The sequence below is a fragment of the Macaca thibetana genome, chromosome 13, assembly GCF_024542745.1.
Source record: "Macaca thibetana thibetana isolate TM-01 chromosome 13, ASM2454274v1, whole genome shotgun sequence".
Classification (NCBI taxonomy): Eukaryota; Metazoa; Chordata; class Mammalia; order Primates; family Cercopithecidae; genus Macaca; species Macaca thibetana.
The window spans coordinates 87496110-87516277 of record NC_065590.1 but is presented as its reverse complement, the minus strand read 5'-3'; the positions used below and the strand labels follow the sequence as shown (position 1 = coordinate 87516277).

The following is a 20168-nucleotide window of genomic DNA, read 5'->3' as shown; positions in this document are numbered from 1 at the left end:
GCTGTATTCACCCAGTACCTGTACCTTCATTGTATCTAGGAAGTAACTAGCTTGTTTTTGATTTTATAGGCTCATAAGCAGAAGGGACTTGCCTTGTCTCAGATGAAACTTTGGACTGTGGACTTTTGGGTTAATGGTGAAATGAGTTAAGACTTTGGGGGACTGTTGGGAAGGCATGATTGGTTTTGAAATGTGAGGACATGAGATTTGGAGGGGCCAGGGGCAGAATATGGTTCAGCTCTGTGTCCCCACCCAAATCTCATCTTGAATTGTATTTCCATAATTCCCACGTGTTGTGGGAGGGATCTGGTGGGAGATAATTTGAGTCATGGGGGCAGTTTCCCCCATACTGTTCTTGTGGTAATGAATAAGTCTCACAAGATCTGATGGTTTTATCATCTGCCTCATTTTCTCTTGCTGCTGCCATGTAAGAAGTGCCTTTCACCTCCTGCCGTGATTCTGAGGCCTCTCCAGCCGTGTGGAACTGTAAGTCCAATTAAAACTCTTTTTCTTCCCATGCTCGGGTATGTCTTTATCAGCAGTGAGAAAACAGACTAATACAAGGAAGCACACAGCACTGCAAAGCTTGGCAAATGCCATGAAAGCACGAGGCTCATGTGGGACTGTCACAGGCAGACTTCTCTTGGGGGTCATTTGAAACTTTTTCTGAACCCACAATTCCCATCGGTGAGAATATTCACAAACATATACATATATATACACATATATCCAATGTATATCTCATATATGAAATATATAACTTTAGTATCATTCCATTATAATTGCTATAAATATCACCTCCTCTTTTTCTGCCCCCACGAGTTCCTATTTCTCTGATTCTCCAAGCCTCATGCCAATCCCATTTGCCTCTGTTCTCTTATTTCCATGCTGCAGCAGATGTTTGGGGTCAGATCACTGTCTTTGGAAGGCAGTGTTTGGAGGAAAAGTATTCGCCAAAAGACCTGGCTCTACTGCTACAACAGGCAGCCAGGCACCTGCAGAGGGCTTGGTCAGGACAACAGCAGCTCACCTCCCTGGCATGGACTCCTAACAGGCCCCTCAGTGTCAGCCAGATGCAGCCCCAGCCATTTGCCTTTCCTGCCCCCGCTGCCCCCACACCTTCCCTTGTCCCCATCTACTACCCTGCCTGCTGAGAATGCTCACGCAAAATCCACCCCCACTGCAGGAAGCCTTCCCTAATCACTATCCTTCAAAACACACACACACACACACACACACACACACACCCCCCATATACACACTGCAGACTAACACATACCAGACACACACCATACACACACTGTAAACACATACCACACACACAACCCACACTACAAACACATACCACACATACACACCATATGCACACTACAAACACATACCACACACACATGGTATGTGGGGCCAGGGGCAGAATGATGTGGTTCGGCTCTGTGTCCCCACCCAAATCTCATCTTGAATTGTACTCCCATAATTCCCACGTGTTGTGGGAGGGACCTGGTGGGAGAATTTGAGTCATGGGGGCACTACAAACACATATCACACACACACCCCATATACACACTACAAACACATACCCCACACACACACTCCATACACACACTACAAACTACGAACACATACCACACACACACCCCACACTACAAACACATACCACACATACACCCCACACTACACACACCACACACACCCCCCACACTATGAACACATACCACACACACACCCCACACTACAAACACATACCACACACACACCCCACACTACACACATCACACACACCCCCCACACTACAAACACATACCACACACACACCCCACACTACACACACGACACACACCGCCCACACTACAAACACATACCACACACACACCCCATACACACACTACAAACACACACCACACACGCACCCCATATGCACACTACAAACACATACCACACACACACCCCATACACACACTACAAACACACACCACACACACACCCCATATGCACACTACAAACACATACCACACACACACACCCCACACTACAAACACAGACCACACACACATACCCCACACTACAAACACAGACCACACACACACACCCCACACTGCAAACACATACCACACACACACCCCACACTACAAACACACACCACACACACACCCCATATGCACACTGCAAGCACATACCACACACACACACCCCACACTACACACACCACACACACACCCCACACTACAAATACATACCACACACACACACTATATGCACACTACAAACACACACCACACACACCCCGCACTACAAATACATACCACACACACCTCATACACACACTACAAACACATACCACACACACCCCCTACACTACACACACCACACACACACCCCACACTACACACCACACACACACACCCCATACAAACACTACAAACACATACCACACACACACCTCATATGCAAACTATAAACACATACCACACACACACACCATATGCACACTACACATACGACACACACCATACACACAACACACACACTATACACGCATACACTGCACAACCACAACAGATAAATACACCCCACACATACCATATCCACACTACACACACACCATACTGCATACAAACATACCAAGTATACCATGTACACACTGCACACAAATACATACCATATACACATTATACACAAATCACATACATGCAGTATACACACCACACACCTAACACACAAAGCACATGCAATACATACAGTACAAACACCACGAAAACGTATACACGACACACACACTATACACAAATACACCCCACAGTCACATACCACACATATACATATACATACTACACACATTGTAAGCACCATACACACATTACATGCCACACACATGCTACCACATACACACACACACACACACACACACACACACACACATCCCTCCCACCATCCAGGCAACGATGGCTTCCCTTTTTCCCAAAATCTGACCACACTGACTGCGGCTCTCCATGGAAAGCACCCGGAATAGTACCTGGCAAACGTGGCCTTCTCTTTCCCCACCTGGGGCCTGAACACACCTGGTCTGTAGCCGGGGTTGCCCTACCTCTCCACAGAGCAAGAACCTGAGGGGCTTAGGTGGAGAGTGAGTTGACAACCACATTCAGATAACCAGGAAAATACCCAAGAGCGGGCAGGCCACACTCGGGGATGGTTTGAGGATGATATGCAGATGACGCCACTCACCCCTGCAATGCTGCTTCACTCTTCAGAACCAGCACGGCCCCAACTTATCAACAGTATTTCATCCAAGCAAATGAAATAAAGAAACAAAACAAAAGAGACCCGTGCACTGGGAGTAGGATGCTGGTTCTGACCTGACTCTGCCATGAACTCCCTGAATGACCTTGGACAAATCACTTGAGCTGCCCGGACCTCAGTTTGCACCATATGTAAAAGAGGAATCGTTTTTCCCTGGGCCCTCTCCCAGGATGGCTGTGATTACCCACGGAACAAGCAACAACTAAAGGCTTGCAAAGGTAAAGTGCCAAACAGAAATCTTCCTGGGAGAGGCTGCAACTTCCTCAACCCCTGAGAGGTGACAAGGTAGATACCAGCAATCAGACTTACCTCCCAATCTAAGTCCAGGCATATGGTTCCCCCAATGCCATAAAGGGAAAGATAGGAAATTACTTTTTCCCTAAGGACACTGAACTAGGCAGATAGCCAACCTATTGTTATTCAATATCAGAATCAAAAATCCTGAGAGACCTCGATACCCCTCCTAACAGTGTCAAAACTGGAACAATCTTAACATACACACACACACATACACACACACACACAATGCTTTCACTTTCATCATCCCTGGGCATCCCACTCAGGGCATAAAGCATGCCTGGGAACAAGAATCACAGGTTTCCTACCTCACTGGAGACTTCACAATGACCCAGAGCCCCTAAGAGTTCCAAATACAGTCCAGGCTCCCAGAGCCAAGGCAGTGACTGGCCAGAGCCTCCCCATTTAGGGGTACTGACCTGAGTGCCATCTACCCGTCAAAGTGCTTGAGACCACAACAGCAACCCCTGAAGGTGAGGCTGATTAAAGAGGGTTACGTGAACTGCCGAATTAAGCCATCCAAAATTGGATAAAGCGATTGTGAAATCTGTTTTGAGTCAACCTATACATGTCTCATTGCAGGAAAATGTCTCGGTAAGAGTTCATGGAGAAAAAAAGTCTGGCAACTCATTGTTGGCTGACCTTCCTGGGCTCCTAATATTTAGTTCCCCAAAAGGCATCTTAGCCATGTAATTTCCAATATGGGAACAATTTGAGTTGCAATTAGGCAAATCTCTGAAGGTTCTGCCACTGATTTGTTCATTCTCTCAATATTATTCTATAGGACACACTAAAATACTGCACCAGGTTCACGCAGAGGACAATTAGGACTGCTGCATGTCAGGTTACAGAGGCTGGGTAAACACATCCACATCGCTGTTCAGGAATGGTGTCGTTAGGCCTGCAGAGCTGGGCACGGGGCCCTCTACCCCAAAGGACACCTACTAATGGCTCTGTGGGGGACAGAGGCTGTTAGCAACCCAGAGCTTTGGGCTGCGGCGATGGCAGGTCCAGAGCAAGTGGAGAGGGGGTCAGGGTAGCTAGCAGCTGGAATGCAACCCTGGAGATTGTAGATGAAGCAAAGCTAACGGACAACCCCTGGCAGTAACATTAGATTTTGTTAAAAGCCACATTTTCACTGAGCACCTCCTCTGCATCAGGCTCAAGTCAGGCCCCAGGGACACTGAGATGAAAAAGACATAGCTCTTGACCTCAAGAAGCCCAGTGGGAGGGCATATCAGCAAGCCCAATTATGATAAAAGATAAATTACAATCAAGATACTATTTTCAAAAGTGCCAAGAAAGCACAGAAAAGGAAGAGTTTGATTCTGCTTGCAGGGTGAGAATAAGCTTCCCACAGAAGGACATATTTGAGCAGGCCTCGATGCAAGGCTAAGAGTACGGCAGGTAGAGAGGAGAGAAATGGCCATTTTACAGGAGCATTTTCCATGCCTAGTTGGGATGAGTTGGCACTTTCTGAGCTGTAAGTGCCTCCCAAGGACTGAGTCATGTTCCTCTTCGGTCTTCAGTTTGTCTCAGACCTCCAGGGAGAAGAAACTGTCATTCCAGCCCCCTTTGAGGCATATTTGGCTTTCCCTGGACTCCTGTTATGATCTGCTCTTTGTCCCCAGGTGACTAGTTTACTTCCAGCGAAAAGGAATGTCTGGATTCTCCTCTAAGTCCTTTGCACAAACTGCAGAAGCTGTGTCATCCCATCCTGATGAAGCCCATGCCTCTGACCAGATTCTTCTAGAACTCAAGCATAGGTGAGGGCAAAGTCAGCCTTGACTGGGGACCTGCAGAGCAAGGCCTGAGTCAGGTTTATCTTTGTTTTTCCTTTGCCCCGACGCCTACTCACACCCAGCTCTCAGGATCAAGTGTACGGGTGAGTGAAGAAGCCCAAGTCAATAGCATGGCAGAGCCTGGATGGTTAAGGGAGCATTCAAGTCTCAACCTTGGGATCTGGTTAAGGGGCTAAATCACAAGCAGGAGAGATAGGGAAAATGGGCAATTAGTCTCAGGAACGAAAGGCAGAGGTGAGTTGTGTCAGGGCCATGTGTGGAGAGAGATTCAGGGACCATGTGGATCTGGAAGCCAGGAAGGAGAGTGGGTCACAACCGGGCAAACCCAGCTTCCCAGAGCAGGAGCCCCTTAGGAAGTGTGCAGGGCGACTGCGGAGGCAGAATCAGCAACTCAGCACGGCTCTGCGTGGTGGGCTCCTGCTAAGAACCACCTTCCCAGCCTCCCTGACTGCTATAGGCACCATGGGATCACACTGGGAGTCAATGTGCACTTTGTAAACAAAGTTCCCTTCCCCAACGCAGGAGTACCTCTTCCTCCACGAATTTCCTTTGGCATCTTCCTGCAGGTGACATAGACAGGCAGCTGCCACTTTCCGCCCATGAAGAAACCCTGAGGAGGAGGGAAACTACCCAGGAACACTGCATGACAACTGCAGCAGCCCCACCCTCCACCCCTGGGCCTCTTGCTTAACTGAGAAATATAAGCCCTATTTGTTTAAACCAACTATTCCACTTTTTTGTTTTCATGCAGCCAAATTCACTCCCTGATACACCTGACACTGGGCAGGTACTTGGTAAATGCGCATGGATGCTCCTGAGTCATCAGATAGCAGGGAAGATGCAGATGATATCTGTGGATGAAATGCGTTGCCTTGGCTTCCAGCTGCGTGATGCTGTTCGAACCTCAAATCAGCCCCACAGGCACCCCTTCTCCTCCTCTTTCTCCTTCACACACACACATCTCCTCTGAGCGCAAAGAGGCCACCATTCCTGCAAGAGAATCTGCCTTCCAATCGCAAGGTCACTCATCAGGGTACCGCCTAAACCCAGGATTATCTCTCATGATGTTCTAGGAGGGACAAAGCAAGAGCTCTCACTCACCTATACATCCCTGAGCCAGGCCCTTTGTGCCTCCCTGTCCCAGTCTCCTCATCTGGTAAATGGGGTTAAAATTATTCCATAAGTTTTAGATGGAAAAAAATGCTCCTTTTGGAAGTAAGAGTTTATTTCTGTCATGGTTAGGATTTTCTCATTTGTTTCTGGCTGAATGAAAGGTCTGCTGCTTCTTAATGATACTCCCGGTGCTAGGCATGGTGGCTCATGCCTGTAATCCCAGCACTTTGGGAGGCCAAGGCAGGTGGATCACTTGAGCCCAGGAATTTGAGACCAGCCTGGGCAACATAGCAAGACCCCCCCTACAAAAATAAGAATAAAACAATTAGCTGATATGGGGGTGCACACCTGTAGTCCTAGCTACTCTGGAGACTAAGGCAGGAGGATCACTTGAGCCCAGGAGTTTGAGGTCACAGTGAGCTATGATCCTGCCACTACACTCCAGCCTAGGTGACAGAGTAAGACCCTATCTCTAAAAATAAATTTAAAAGAAAATTAAGGATACTCCCAGATCATAAAATTATTCTGCCAAGATGCTTGTGGCTTCGCTTAGGGATACAGGTACCCCAAAGCAGACAGTCACTTGTCCGGTATCTCCTGAGTCACTACCAACACACAGCCCAACCCCATCCAGACGGTAACCAGACCTGTGCCTTCCTAACCCAAATACAGGATCTGAGGGTTAGCTGGGGGTGAGGATAGGAGCCTGAGCCTTCTTGCAGGTCTCGCTGACCAGTGCCCCAGCCCTCCAAGGTCTCCCCTTGACAGGCCTCAAAATGAAAACGCCTAATCCTACACAGGGTACAAGACACATCACAAGCCACGCAGATGTCACTGGCCATTTTCAAAAGCCCATGTTGGACATGGCTGTACCCAGAAAGCCTAAGGACTCCAAGAAATACCACTGGGGACTGATCACATCTGATTCTCTCAGTGACCCACTGACCCTAAGTACAGTGTCCAGTGTCTATAATGGTGCCTAGAGTTGGGCTGTCCTTCCCCCAAGGAGGCCTGCTCAGTGGGTGGGTCGGTACACAAATAACTGGGCACAGAAAGAGCCTGAAAGTCAGGCCCACCCATGCTGGGGGAAAGGCCCAGAGCAGGGAGAAAGCACTTTTTCCAGGAAATCAGGAAGACCATCATGAAGATTTCCACAGCACGGATCATTCTGAAGGAGGCAACAGCATGAGCAAGGGTGGGAAGCAGGAAAACAAGCAGCATCAGCAAGAAATGGAGGGCTCAGTCCCAGAACCCCTAGTGCTGATGGTGAGCAAGGAGAGTGGGTGAGGAAGGCACACTGGGGGCCACGGAGGGCCAGAAGTTGGCCTATGTCAGGAGATGACATTGATGCAGGGGGACATGCCAAAGATGGTCCTTGACAAGATGGATCTGGTAGAGGATAGAAAGGGAGGGTGGAAGCAGGGGTCAGAGAGAGCTTTGAGGTCATCCTGCTGGGCTCTGAGCTAGGATGCTGACAGCAGAAACAGATGGGAGAGAGGTCTTATGGTGGGAGAATTGATCAGCCAGAGCCGCACTCTGAAAATGGGGAGTGGCACAAAGAAAATAGAGAATACCCAGCATTTGGTTTGGGTGCCTAAGCGCATAGTGGTTCAACGAAAACCCTCAGGAGCTAAAGAAAATATCAAGTTAGGGAGAAGATGGTGAGCCGTGCAGAGGGAGCAGCCCCTCCTGCAGCACCACACTTTCCCAAGGGTACAGACCACACTCTCCTCCATGTTGGAGCTATTTGAGACCACATCTGTCCCCCCTCCAGGTGTCACACAGAGCTTCCCCCATCCCTCAACTCTGGTCCAATGCCTGTTACAGCCTTTGACAGGCAGTTGATTCAGGGATGTTTGGTCATTTATGGGTCGAGATCCATGAAGTCACTTTAATGGGCAACACAAATGTGTTCCCGCCTCTGGTGACTGGAGCCCAGCACTGTCTTGATGGGAAAAAAATGGGACCCTCCCTTGATAGCAGGGGCCACTTAGCTCCATGGAATCAACCTCTTCTTGCTTCAATGTCACTGCCGTGTGGAGGAGGGCCGGATCTGAGCATCTGTTTCTTTATAGGCATTGGCCATGGGGATTCCCTTTTGGCCAAGAACCAGAGTCCCATACCATGATGATTTCCAGCTTCTTTTCCATTGATTAACAAGCTGCAGAGGGTGTCACAATAAAAACCAATGCTACCACAGACCCATTCATTGTAGCTCCTCCTAAGCCCAATCAGCAGCAGGTAGGGTGACAAACCATTCCAATTTGCCTGGGAGTCCCCAGTTTCAGCACCAAAAGTCACCCATTGCAGGGAAATCCTCGGTCCCAAGCGAAAGTGAACAGTTGGTCACCTTAGCTGCAGAAGAGCTCTCTGATGTTCAGACAGGAGCAACCCTGAGGGGTTTCTTAGTTTGTGCTCCCAGCTGCTGTGGAAACACAAGCAGACAGCCAGCAGAGGCACTGCCCTGGGCTGCTGAGTCTCCCCACCACAGACTCAGGCCCTCTGTAGCCTCTTCGAGGGCTACAATGCCTTGTCCTTTGCCTCCACCCGCTATGAGATTAAGCCCTTCCTCAGAGGCGCACCAGAAGGCTGGGCACACAATATGTGCTCTGTAAGGAATGGTCAATTGTCTTAGGAAGTCTGTCCCTCCGCCCCTCCGATCTTTGCTTTTCTCCTCTCAGAGAAAGGCACTTGGTTCTACTGGAATGCCACAACCAAGAATTAATTCCCAGGACAAATCCAGGTTTCTGTTGCCGATTCACTGACACTCAGTCCATCCAAACCCAGTTCCTTTGGTAAACCATTTAATCATGAGGTTTGTATATGAGAGTTTCATAATGAGACATTTTACACTTTTTTTGTTTGTTTGTTTCCGAGATGGAGTCTCGTTCTGTCTCCCTGGCTAGTGTGCAGTAGCGTGATCTTGGCTCACTGCAACCTCTGCCTCCTGGGTTCAAGTGATTCTCCTGCCTCAGCCTCCCAAGTAACTGGGATTACAGGAACCCGCCACCAAGCCCAGCTAATTTTTTATATTTTTAGTAGAGATGGGGTCTCAGCGTGTTAGCTGGGATGGTCTCAATCTCCTGACCTCGTGATCAGGAGATCTTCTGACCTCATGATCTGCCCACCTCAGCCTCCCAAAGTCCTGGGATTACAGGCGTGAGCCACTGCACCGTCTTTACATCTGTTTTCTAAGAAAAGAAGCCATGTGTTTCCAAGAGCAAACTGACTTGGTACCCTCGATAATGGAGTCCTGCTAAGGGGACTTCCAGGGAAAGGAGAGTCCTCTTCATTCTGTAAGGAGTGGAAAAGTGAGAGGCATGCAAAGGGCTGAATGCTGCACCACGGGGACACACAAACTCACCACAAAGCAGGTGCTTTGCGTTTTTAATAAATGTTTTTATTTTGAAATAATTTTAAACTTACAGAAAAAGTGCAAAGGTAGTACATGGAATTTGCCAATGTTCCCTGTTGTTAATATTCTTACATTTCCACAATATATTCATCAAAACTAAAAACTAGCATTGATTGGCTACAATAAGCTTTTTTTCCTTCAAATTTCACCAGTTTTTCCAATGTCCCTTTTCTGTTCCAGGATGCAACTCAGGGTTCACTTTGCAAAAAAAAACCTTGTGTCTTCTTAGGTTCCTCTGGTCTGTAACAGTTTCTCAGACTTTCCTTGCTGTTTATGTCCTTGACAGTTTTGGGACACCCCGGTCAGGTATTTTGTAGAGTACCCCTCAATTTGGGCTTGTCTGATGTTTATCTCATGATTAGACTGAGGCTATAGGTTTTGGAGGAAAAATACCATGGAAGTGAAGTGCCTTCCTCTCCATAGCCAGTGAGGCTACATGCTGTCAACATGACTTACCTCTCATGATTTGAACTTGGTCCCCTAGCCAAGGTAGTATCTGCCAGTTTCTCCACCATGGAACAGGGCAGGATTTTTCAAATATCTCCCTTTCCAAACCTTCTTGGGGGAAAGCAGCAACAATGGATTCTGTGTTCATCCAACTCCCTTGGCCGTGACTACTTGTCCTGGGGTGACAAGCATTTGTCAAAGTTCCCCCATGACCAGGCTAGAAATCTGATCAACCTCACACAGAACCTAAAGTGGTCCCACTCCACCAGGAATTACATAACAACAAAGTAGCCCTGGTCCAAGAGAAAACTGCAGTCCTTGGACTGATGTCCTGAAAGAAAGCCCATACCGTTGACCCTCTAACAACATGGGTTTGAACCGTGTGGTTCCACTTATATGTGGATTTTTCTTCAACCAAACACAGACTGAAAATAAGAGTATTCACAGGATGTGAAACCTGCATATACAAAGGGCCAACGTTTTTGTATATGGAGGTTCCATAAGACCAACGGAGGGACTTGAGTATATGTGGATTTGGGTATACTCCAGGGTCCTGGAATCAGTCCTTGAGTATACCAAGGGACAACTGTAGTTGCAAGAAAAAAATACGTATATTTACATTTGTATTAGTCCATTTTCACACTGCTATAAAGAACTTCCCTGAGACTAGGTAATTTATAAAGGAAAGAGGTTTAATTGACACACAGTTCCGCATGGCTGGGGAGGCCTCAGGAAACTTATGATCATGGCAAAAGGGGAAGCAGTCACCTTCTTCACAATGTGGTAGGAGAGAGAGAACAAAGGAGGAACTTCCAAACACTTATAAAACCATCAGATCTCATGAGAATTCACTCACTAGCACAAGAACAGCATGGAGGACCCATCCCCATGATCCAGTCACCTTCCTCCCTTGACACATGGGGATTACGCGTCCCTTCTTTGACACATGGAAATTACAATTCGAGATAAGATTTAGGTGGGGACACAGAACCAAACCATATCAACAACTATTATGTTGCTCTGGGAACATGAATCTTCTCTAGCCTCAGTAAATGTCGGTTGAATTGAACTAGGTGTATCCAGTTCCTTCTACTCTCTCGCTGTGCCTCTCTCCTCTTTATTCCCCTCTTTTGCTTTTTGTTCCCTGTCTTGGTCCCTTAAGTGGTTATTACAGAATACAGTTTAATATTTAATTATTATGCTTCTTAAAAAGAGTTATCTCTCTGCTATCCTTCATTTACAAAAGAGAGAGTTGGGAGAGTTTCACTTCCATCTCCAAAAGAAATGGCTGGATTGCTCTACGCATGTGTGATTATTGGTGTTTGTTTTCTGGAACTGGCAGTGGGAACACACTTTCTAATATGTGATCTGGTGAGTGACAGAGTATTTGACGCCAGGGTTGTTTGGTCACCACATCCAAACCTGACTCCAGTAGGGAAGGGGACATTAAAAATACCTTCCTGCTGCTTCTGAGTTTATCTTGGGAGGAAATTTCAAGTGTTGTTGCTTAAAATTGGAGATGACCTCAGATCTCATCCAGTCCAACTACCTAGCTCTACAGACGGGAAATCTAAAACCAGCTTGTACAAGGTCACTTAGCAAGTGAGTGGCTGTGGAACAAGAGCCCAGCAGTTTGCATTCCCACTCTAGTGATCTTTCTACTATACCAGGGTTGATTATTTCATGAATAAAACAACTACTTTTCCCCACACAGCTGTTTATGAGTAAGTTAGGGCATTAAAAAATCCCACACAGGCCCTTTTCCTATACAAACAGTGCTACAAACAGTTTCCAATTTAATCAAAATGCATCTCAGAGTCTAACCAAACTAAACAAAACCCAGGTTGGAATTAGCACCACTTTGAACATCATACCCAGACCCTGGCTCCACCTACTCCTCACATTGCCCAAGCCCAGGTTAAGGCGCTCAGACATGAGCCTGGACTCCATAAGATAAACCTTACACTTTGGGGTTATTGCTCAGTAATGTGACTGTTCTTGATGTGGGAATGCAAATGACTTGGCTGCAGAGATTTTATAGGCCTGGGAATGAAGGGGCTGGCAGCCACTGACTTAGCTCCACATCAAGCAGCCCACCAAGGTGTTGGAACTAGGAGCAGGGTCGGCAGCGAAGGTGGCCTCTCAGGGACATTACACAGGTTCTGGAAGTCCTTCAGGAAACTGAAGCTAAGGGGTTCTCCTGCCAGTCTCCAGATATCCAGCACATCTGTCTGTCCTATCAGCTTTTCTGCTATTTCCTATACTCACCCAAATATGATGGAAGAGCAGGAATTTAGAAAAGACCCAGAGAAAAGTAATAAAGCCTGAGAATGGCTCCGGCCAGCTGTGTGGACAGTTACACTCCAGCATGTGGCAAGCCTGGAGAAGAACATGCAGGACAAGGGCTAAGGCTCTGCTCCAGACACCCTATGCTAGGCGGCGTCCGCGGCCACCACTGAGTTATATGCTGTCACTACACAGCATTAGAAATGACAAAGATGCCAATGTCATTGTCAATAACTCTGAATACATTCCACCCACATCACCAGTTGGGTTTGGCTGGCTTATCCTCTTGAGAGATTGCCCAGAGTCACTCACTAAAGATGACAGTCAGGTATTGCCATGGTAGAAACTCTAATGCAGGTAGACCCAGCTGACCATATGAGCCCAACCTCGGTGTCCAAGCAAGGATTCCTTGATGTTGAGTCTGGCAGGCCCCCTGTGTAATTTGTACTCTAGGTCCCAACAGATAGCAAAGTCACCTTAGATGGCAACAGCATCTAAGGGATATCAAACAAATTGTTATTTTAAAACCTAGGCAGCCAGGCATGGTGGCTAACGCCTGTAATCCCAGCACTTTGGGAGGCAGAGGGGGGCGGATCATGAGGTCAGGAATTCGAGACCAGCCTGGCCAACATGGTGAAACCCCGTCTCTACTACAAATATAAAAATCAGCCAGGCATGATGGTGGGTGCCTGTAATCCTAGGTACTCAGGAGGCAGAGGCAGAATTGTTTGAACCCAGGAGGCGGGGGTTGCAGTGAGTCAACACTGTGCCATTATACTGCAGCCTGAATGGATGACAGAGTGAGACTCCATCACACACACACACACACACACACACACACACACACAGAAAAAAAAAAACCCTAGGCTCTCAAACAAAAGCCCAAAGGCTCTCCATTGCCATTACAAATTTCATATATACTCGTTAGTAAAACTCTCTACAGTCTCAGCTCAACCCACTTTTTCATATGCTGGAGACCCACTTGCCCCCAGCATATACCCTGTACTACAGCCCCATCAGACTTCCTTCCTAGTCCTTTTACCAGGAATTCTCTTCCACCATCAAAGCCATCTCCCTTTGCTGACGGCTGAGCTCTTATTCATCCTCCAAACCCACCAAAAACTTCCTCCAAGAAGTCTTTTTCATCATCTCTGGACCATATTCTCTGCAAAACACCCAAAGAATTTCTTTTGTATCTATTTTATGGTTCTGAAGCTCATAAACATCAAATTGTATTAGCATCAGCAATTTCCCTAAATAGGAACTAAGCTCCTGCTTCCAGTCATATATATAGAAAGCAAAACAGAAAGATCTGAGTCCTCAAGACCCTAGGGATAAAAGACTTTCACACTCTCTTCTATTCACACAATTATAATTCAGCTTCATTTTTTTGTCTTAATAAAAAGCATTTGCAATGTTGCTAATGTTCCTCTGGGCCTGTAAACATTTTTACTCCAAACACGTCAGCTGCAAATGTTGGAGCCCCACTCAGAGAAAGAACAAGAAATCCAGATATGCTTCTAGCCAACAGCTAGGGTGGGAGCTGAGACCTCACTTTGAGCAAGTCACCCAGCACCTGGGTGGGCATGTGCAATCCAACACAGGCAGACCCAAACTAGTAAAATGAGGCGGTGAAGACAGGATGTTTTTGTTCTTTTAAAAAAGGGCCCCCAATGTTACATATAAAGCCCCATGAAATATTTCACAGCTCACATCAAGAAGCAGAAAGCACCTTGATATTCAGACCCTTGACTGCTGCCAGGGTCCAAAGCAGCCCCTCAGCCTCAACTTCACGCTTGCCAGAGAACAAAGCCAACTAGACCATGTGAAACCCGGATGCCTTCGCCACCTCTTAGCTGCCTAGGGGGATAATTAAATTAAAAATATAATGACTTTACAGCAGAAGGAAGTTTATCCAAACCACACATGAAAAGCAGATTTCTGATTTCATAGTCACACCTCTGTACTGCTTGGTTAAAGACCAAACAATTGTGAAATGTAGAGAAGAACGATGAGCAAGTCGTGAATGTGGGTTTCTGTTTCCCAGCAATCTTTTTCAGACTTCAGAAATACCTACGTTTCTGAAGATATGAGTGTCTAAGTATAATGAGAATATGTTTGGATTTCACACATTCTTATTTTACAGCAGAAATCCTTGATAAGTGAGGGAGTTCTGTGAAAGCTGAAAAATCATTAGCTTTGACAATAGATCTATAAATAGAAGGCACAGAAATCATGAATATGCTAATGGATTTTCCCTGCTATGGCCTTGCGGTATTGAGGTTTAAGCCCTAACATGTACATCAATTGGTGCCAAGTTTAACCATCCTGCAATCTTCAGCAGGAATCTCTGCTGTACATGAAACAAGCGGTATGAATCACAGATGTTAGGGGAGGGTCCAGGATTTCTGAACAAGAAAACTGTGTCCCTGCAGAGTTTTGATGATTTAGTACTTGGGTAAATGTTCTCTCTAAAATGGACCGATAATCAGGTGGTTCAAAGGTTATGAGTGCAATAGAACTTTAAATATTTTCTAGCTTAACATATTACATAAGGATAAATCAGTCAACAGACATTTATGGATCCAAGGAGTATCTATAATAAATGGGTCTTAACTTTACTGGAATGTAAGCCCTATGAGGGCAAGGATGTATCCATCATGGAGTGGATAAAAGAGTGATGGGCACATGGTAGGTGTTGATACTTATCTATTGGAAGAATTGGGTGGTTGATTCATTAATTAATTAAACCGTATTACTGAAGGAGAATATCATTTCAGGGGGTCCCCAGCTGTCCTAGGAAATATGACACCAACTAAACACATGGAACTTGCTGTAAAGAAAGCCAGCAGAGGGAAGACTTACCTGTTTCCAGTACAGTAACCCTGCTGAAAGAGCAATGGTGGGCAGTTGAGTTACCCCTCATTCATTCACTCAACACTCAACAACCGAGTTCTTACTGTGCTCCCAGCTCCAGGTCAGAACTATAGAACTATAGAAATCGCCAGAACACCACTGTCAGAAATAGCATCTTTAACCCATCCATCCAACCCATCCATGACAGGCTCTGAATGCCTGTCCAGCCTAGATGGGAGGTAAGGGTGTGGGATGCCCATAGAGAAGTGCAGGTCCCAGTCATCTCATAGGAGCTGGATGTCCAGCCAATGCACAATATGGGCAAATGTGTCCCTTTGACTTCTGCTGTTCCTCAGGTCCATGTGTTTTGCCCCAGGGATGTGCAAAAATCTGAAGGGAGATCACAGATGTTGCACAGGAACAGAATGTGTGTGTAACAAAGCAAATGAAGGCATCTTGGAAAGCTGGAAAGGACCAAGTCACAAAGGACCTTGGATGCAGAAAGAAGAAAAGCAGCAAAAATTTAAAGTTATAAGGAACTTTGGGCAGAGCGGTTAAGGAGACAGACTTTCGATCAAATTGACTTGGGTTAGAATCCAAGTTTTGCAGATTAGCAGTAATGGGATGTTGAACAAGTTAAACTCATTCAATCTCAGTTTCCTTGTCTGTAAAACAGAGGCAATGCTATGAATGCCTTGTAGAGTCATTACCTGTCCCTAGTAAGCTTCCAATAAACTGTAGCTAATTTACAAATGGCAGCTTGGTATCAGGTAGCTGAAAGTACCTACATACCCTGTTCTTATCTCCCTGCCACACACACATCACTCAATTCCTACTTCAGTTCATGGTAGACACTCTGCCTGAATTCCAGGCCCCCTTGTCTGCTGTAATCAGTTCACCTCCTGATGCTATCTGCTCTGGGAAGCCTTCCTTGGTTAGCTCAGCAGAGTGTGATCTCTCCTATCTGAGAACCCATAATGCTACATTTCTACATCTCTGCGATGCAATTCTGCCTTGTACCATAGAAATCTATGTTCTCTTTAAATCTGCTCCATCAGACTAAAACTTCTTTGAGAGCTACCACCCTTTACACCTTCATAGCCCCCACTGTGACTCACACATAGCCAGCTTTGATGCATGTCTATCTGATTGAGTCCAGATCTCCAACAGTTTTGCAGGTGAGGAAACTGGACTCAAGATCTTCCAGCCCATCGGGGTAGAATAGAGGCCTTTGGTCTCATGCTCCCATGCCTAAGCTCTGTTTCAGAACCATCAGTGAGACATTTCATTTGATCATGGAATGGAGCAGTCCTGCAGACCAAGCTCTAGTCCTGGGAAGGAGCAGAGGCAGTGGGAAAGGCTGAAGGCTCCACTGTGGTATGGGAGCAGCAATGCCAAGCTCCCAGTTGGTAACGGAGTATTGGCCTTGACTGTGGTCCTGCCTCTGGAAACAAGACCCAGCCTTCACTGCAACCCTGATAACATCTCACCTGGAGGCAGCACAGGCAGGCCTAACTAAGGCTCCCACCCTTGGGGGGTCGGCCAGCAGCATCCAGAAGTGCATGGAACAACCCAGGCTGCATCCTCCCTCCTCCATGTTCCTTCAAGAGTCCCTTCGTCCTTGCTGCTCCAACCCACCTGTTCCAGCCTGGCCAAAGGGATGCTTCTGAAACGTGGATCCAACCACCTTACTTCTCTGGCTGCAAACCCCTGCTTCACCCCATCCCACTGGATTGCTCACGGAACTGAGTTGAAACAGTGTGAGGATAGAATATGGGGTTTCCATGTATGACCAGGTGGAATCACTCTGTCTCTATGCACCCAGGCCTACTTGACTCCCCAATCTATGTCTCCCTGGAAGCTCCATCCATGCAACTGTTCATCTGTACATCTGTGCATTCAACTCACATTTACTGGAAAGGGAATCTCATGAGAATGAAAGGACTGGGGAAATTAAGGGGTGATACTATTTGAGCTAGGTTCTAGCCCTGGCTCTATGCTAACCCACCATGAGTTGTTACATGCTCTAAGCTCTGGTTTAGGGGGTCCCTTTCTTCAGTCACACCAAGTGTCCTGTTTGAAATGGGTGTGGGGACCTCACTCAGTCCCCTCTCTTCCTCTGAAGGTCCCGAGGAAAAGGATCAGCCAGATTCTGAAGTGACCCTGCTCTGACCACCTGGGTTCCGCGATCCTAAATGACCTGGCTGCTGGTCAGAAGCTCAGTTCCATAGAGAACACAGTTTTTACAGCAGAGCAGGGAGCCACTGACTGGGCCCCTCCTGACCCACAGAGTTTCCCCAACTGGCATGAATAAAATAACTCCAGCACTTGTACAGAAACTAAAGAGTCCAAAACAGCATAATGGGTGCTATGATGGAAGGGAACAAGGTTCCGGGGTAGGGACAAGGGAGAGGAATTAGGAATAGGAACAATAAGGTGTGACCAGGGTAGAGGTCCTGCAGTCCTGGGACAGGGAATCCAGGTCAGAGAAAGGGAGGTGGTAGAGCCAGTCTCAGACGAGCTCATAGGGAGGCAACACTGGGGTTGGGCCTTGGATGACAAAGATGACAGCTACTGTTTATTGTGCATCTACTGGGCACTGGGCAATATAAATGCATTATCTCTCATCCTTACTAAAACCCTAGATGATAGGAAGTATGAATTCCATTTTACTGATAAGGAAATTGAGGTCGAGATAAGTTCTCTGGTAGCCTGGTCTGTTAATGTCAAAGATAGGATTTGAACTCAAGTGCATCTCATTCCAGAGCCCATGCTCCTTCGCTGCACAGGACCTGGATAGGGAAGGAGTGCAGAGGGCAGCCCAAAGGCGGGCTCCCTGCAGAACAAAAGCCTGGAGGCAAGACCAGAGAATAGCCATTGGTATAAAGGAGGTTGTGCGTGGACCGAGGACAGAAACTCGTCTCTACCCTGGGAAAAAGGCACACTGCCTCACTCAGCCCTAGAGAAAGCCTGGTGGCTTGCTCCTCCCCACAACCCCAGTCCCTGTCCCAGGTTGTTTACCTCCAGTGCTTATGGAAATATAAGTGCTCTCATCTGACTCGGGGGAGTGCAAGGAACCAGGCAGGAGCACACTCTGTGAACCTTCTGCCCACACAGCACCATGCCTCCAGGGGACAGCCAGCCCCCAGGGTTCCGGACAGCTCATCCAGACATTTCCATCTGATGCTATGCAAATGGCTGAGCCTGCCACCACCATCAGGGCCAGCACGCCATGCTGGGAGTTTTCATGAAGCAGTTTCCAAACCTGCCTTTAGGCAGACATGGCCACCCCCCCAGATCCCAGCTCCACCAGCAGATCCCAGCTGCAGGGCACTGGGAAGGGGCAAGTCAGCACTCACAGCTGAAATCCACCTCTGGAGTACAGTTCTTCCCAGAGCCACAGCACCCCCTGCCCATGGCAGGCCTCTCGAAGGCCACGCTAACACCTGCCCACTTCTAGAAGCTGCATGCCAGAGAGGCTAACGCCCCCAGTTAACCCACAAAGACCCACACCGTGAGCCAAGCCACCAGCTAATTAAAACACTCTGCGAGTGACTTCCACGCAGATGGAAAAAAAAACTGAAACAACACAGAACAAAGGAAAGTAGAGATTTCTGTTTGGGTCCTGGCTCTCACTATACCAGCCGTGTGACCTCTGGCAAGCCACTTATTCTCTGATCTTTCCTATCTAATGGTAGTAATATCCAACATTTATTTTTTAAATTTGTAGATCACAATGTACTTTTACATAAACTATTTTATTGAAGGTAATCCTCACAAAACCTTGCGAGATAAGAACTATTTACCCCATTTTGCAGATGAGGAGCACCAGGGTCGGAGAGGTCAACCTCCATATTGAAGCCACACAGCCAGTAAGTCTGGCCTGGAACCAGATCCCCAATAGCCTGCCCTCCCTGCTGCATCCACCTCCCACAGCCTACTTGGGAAGACCCTCCCTTGTCAAGGCTGCCCAGACATCTTGTCAACCATCAAGGCATTCCCCCTCTCATCACTTCAATATCTGGCTTTCTGCATCCTGATTTTCTATAGTCTGGAACCCTTGGGACAGCTGGAAGGCTGTCCTGCAGGTACATTCACTGTTCACCATTCAAGCCCCCAAAATAGAACATTCTCTTCCACTCAACCTCTGCTAGACCAAATGCCACCACCAACAGGTCCCCAAAGACAAAAAGTGGGAGAAAAACTTCTGGGTCAGCTGTAGGAATGTGTGGTTAAAGTAGGACAGGAAAGTTGAGAGTTTAATCTAGAAATAGGACCCTATACAGAAAAAAAGAGAGGAGGGGCGTGATCCTATCAGCAACTGGCCAAGTTGGCCACAGCTGACAATACTGACATAAGAACACATTCTCTGATGTCCTCGGAGAGGGTGATAGGACCATCCAGCTGCTGTTGCACGCTCCAGGGACCACACCTGGCTCTGCAGCCCTCTGGGCACTCTGCCTGCCAGGTCTCGTGGGCAGTGCTGACTCACCGAGGCCAGACCGAGGGGACAGCCTGGCCCGGCTCTCAGCACGTCTGACTCACTGTCTCCTCCTGAGCCACTGTACGACATTCCTTCTCCAAGAAACAACATCCATCTTTTTTTTTTTAACTGGCAGAAGAGCTTTTTCATGTTCTTGGGACTGTAAACCAAG

General features: G+C 47.3%; 1 long non-coding RNA gene across 1 annotated transcript; it reads left to right on the top strand.

Annotated features, from left to right (window-relative positions):
• Nucleotides 1-3968: 3968 nt before the first annotated feature.
• LOC126934170 (uncharacterized) lies at nucleotides 3969-6098 on the top strand. The gene is made up of 3 exons (XR_007718854.1): nucleotides 3969-4067; nucleotides 5226-5360; nucleotides 5963-6098. It is a non-coding gene; the product is annotated as an uncharacterized LOC126934170 (long non-coding RNA).
• Nucleotides 6099-20168: the final 14070 nt, after the last annotated feature.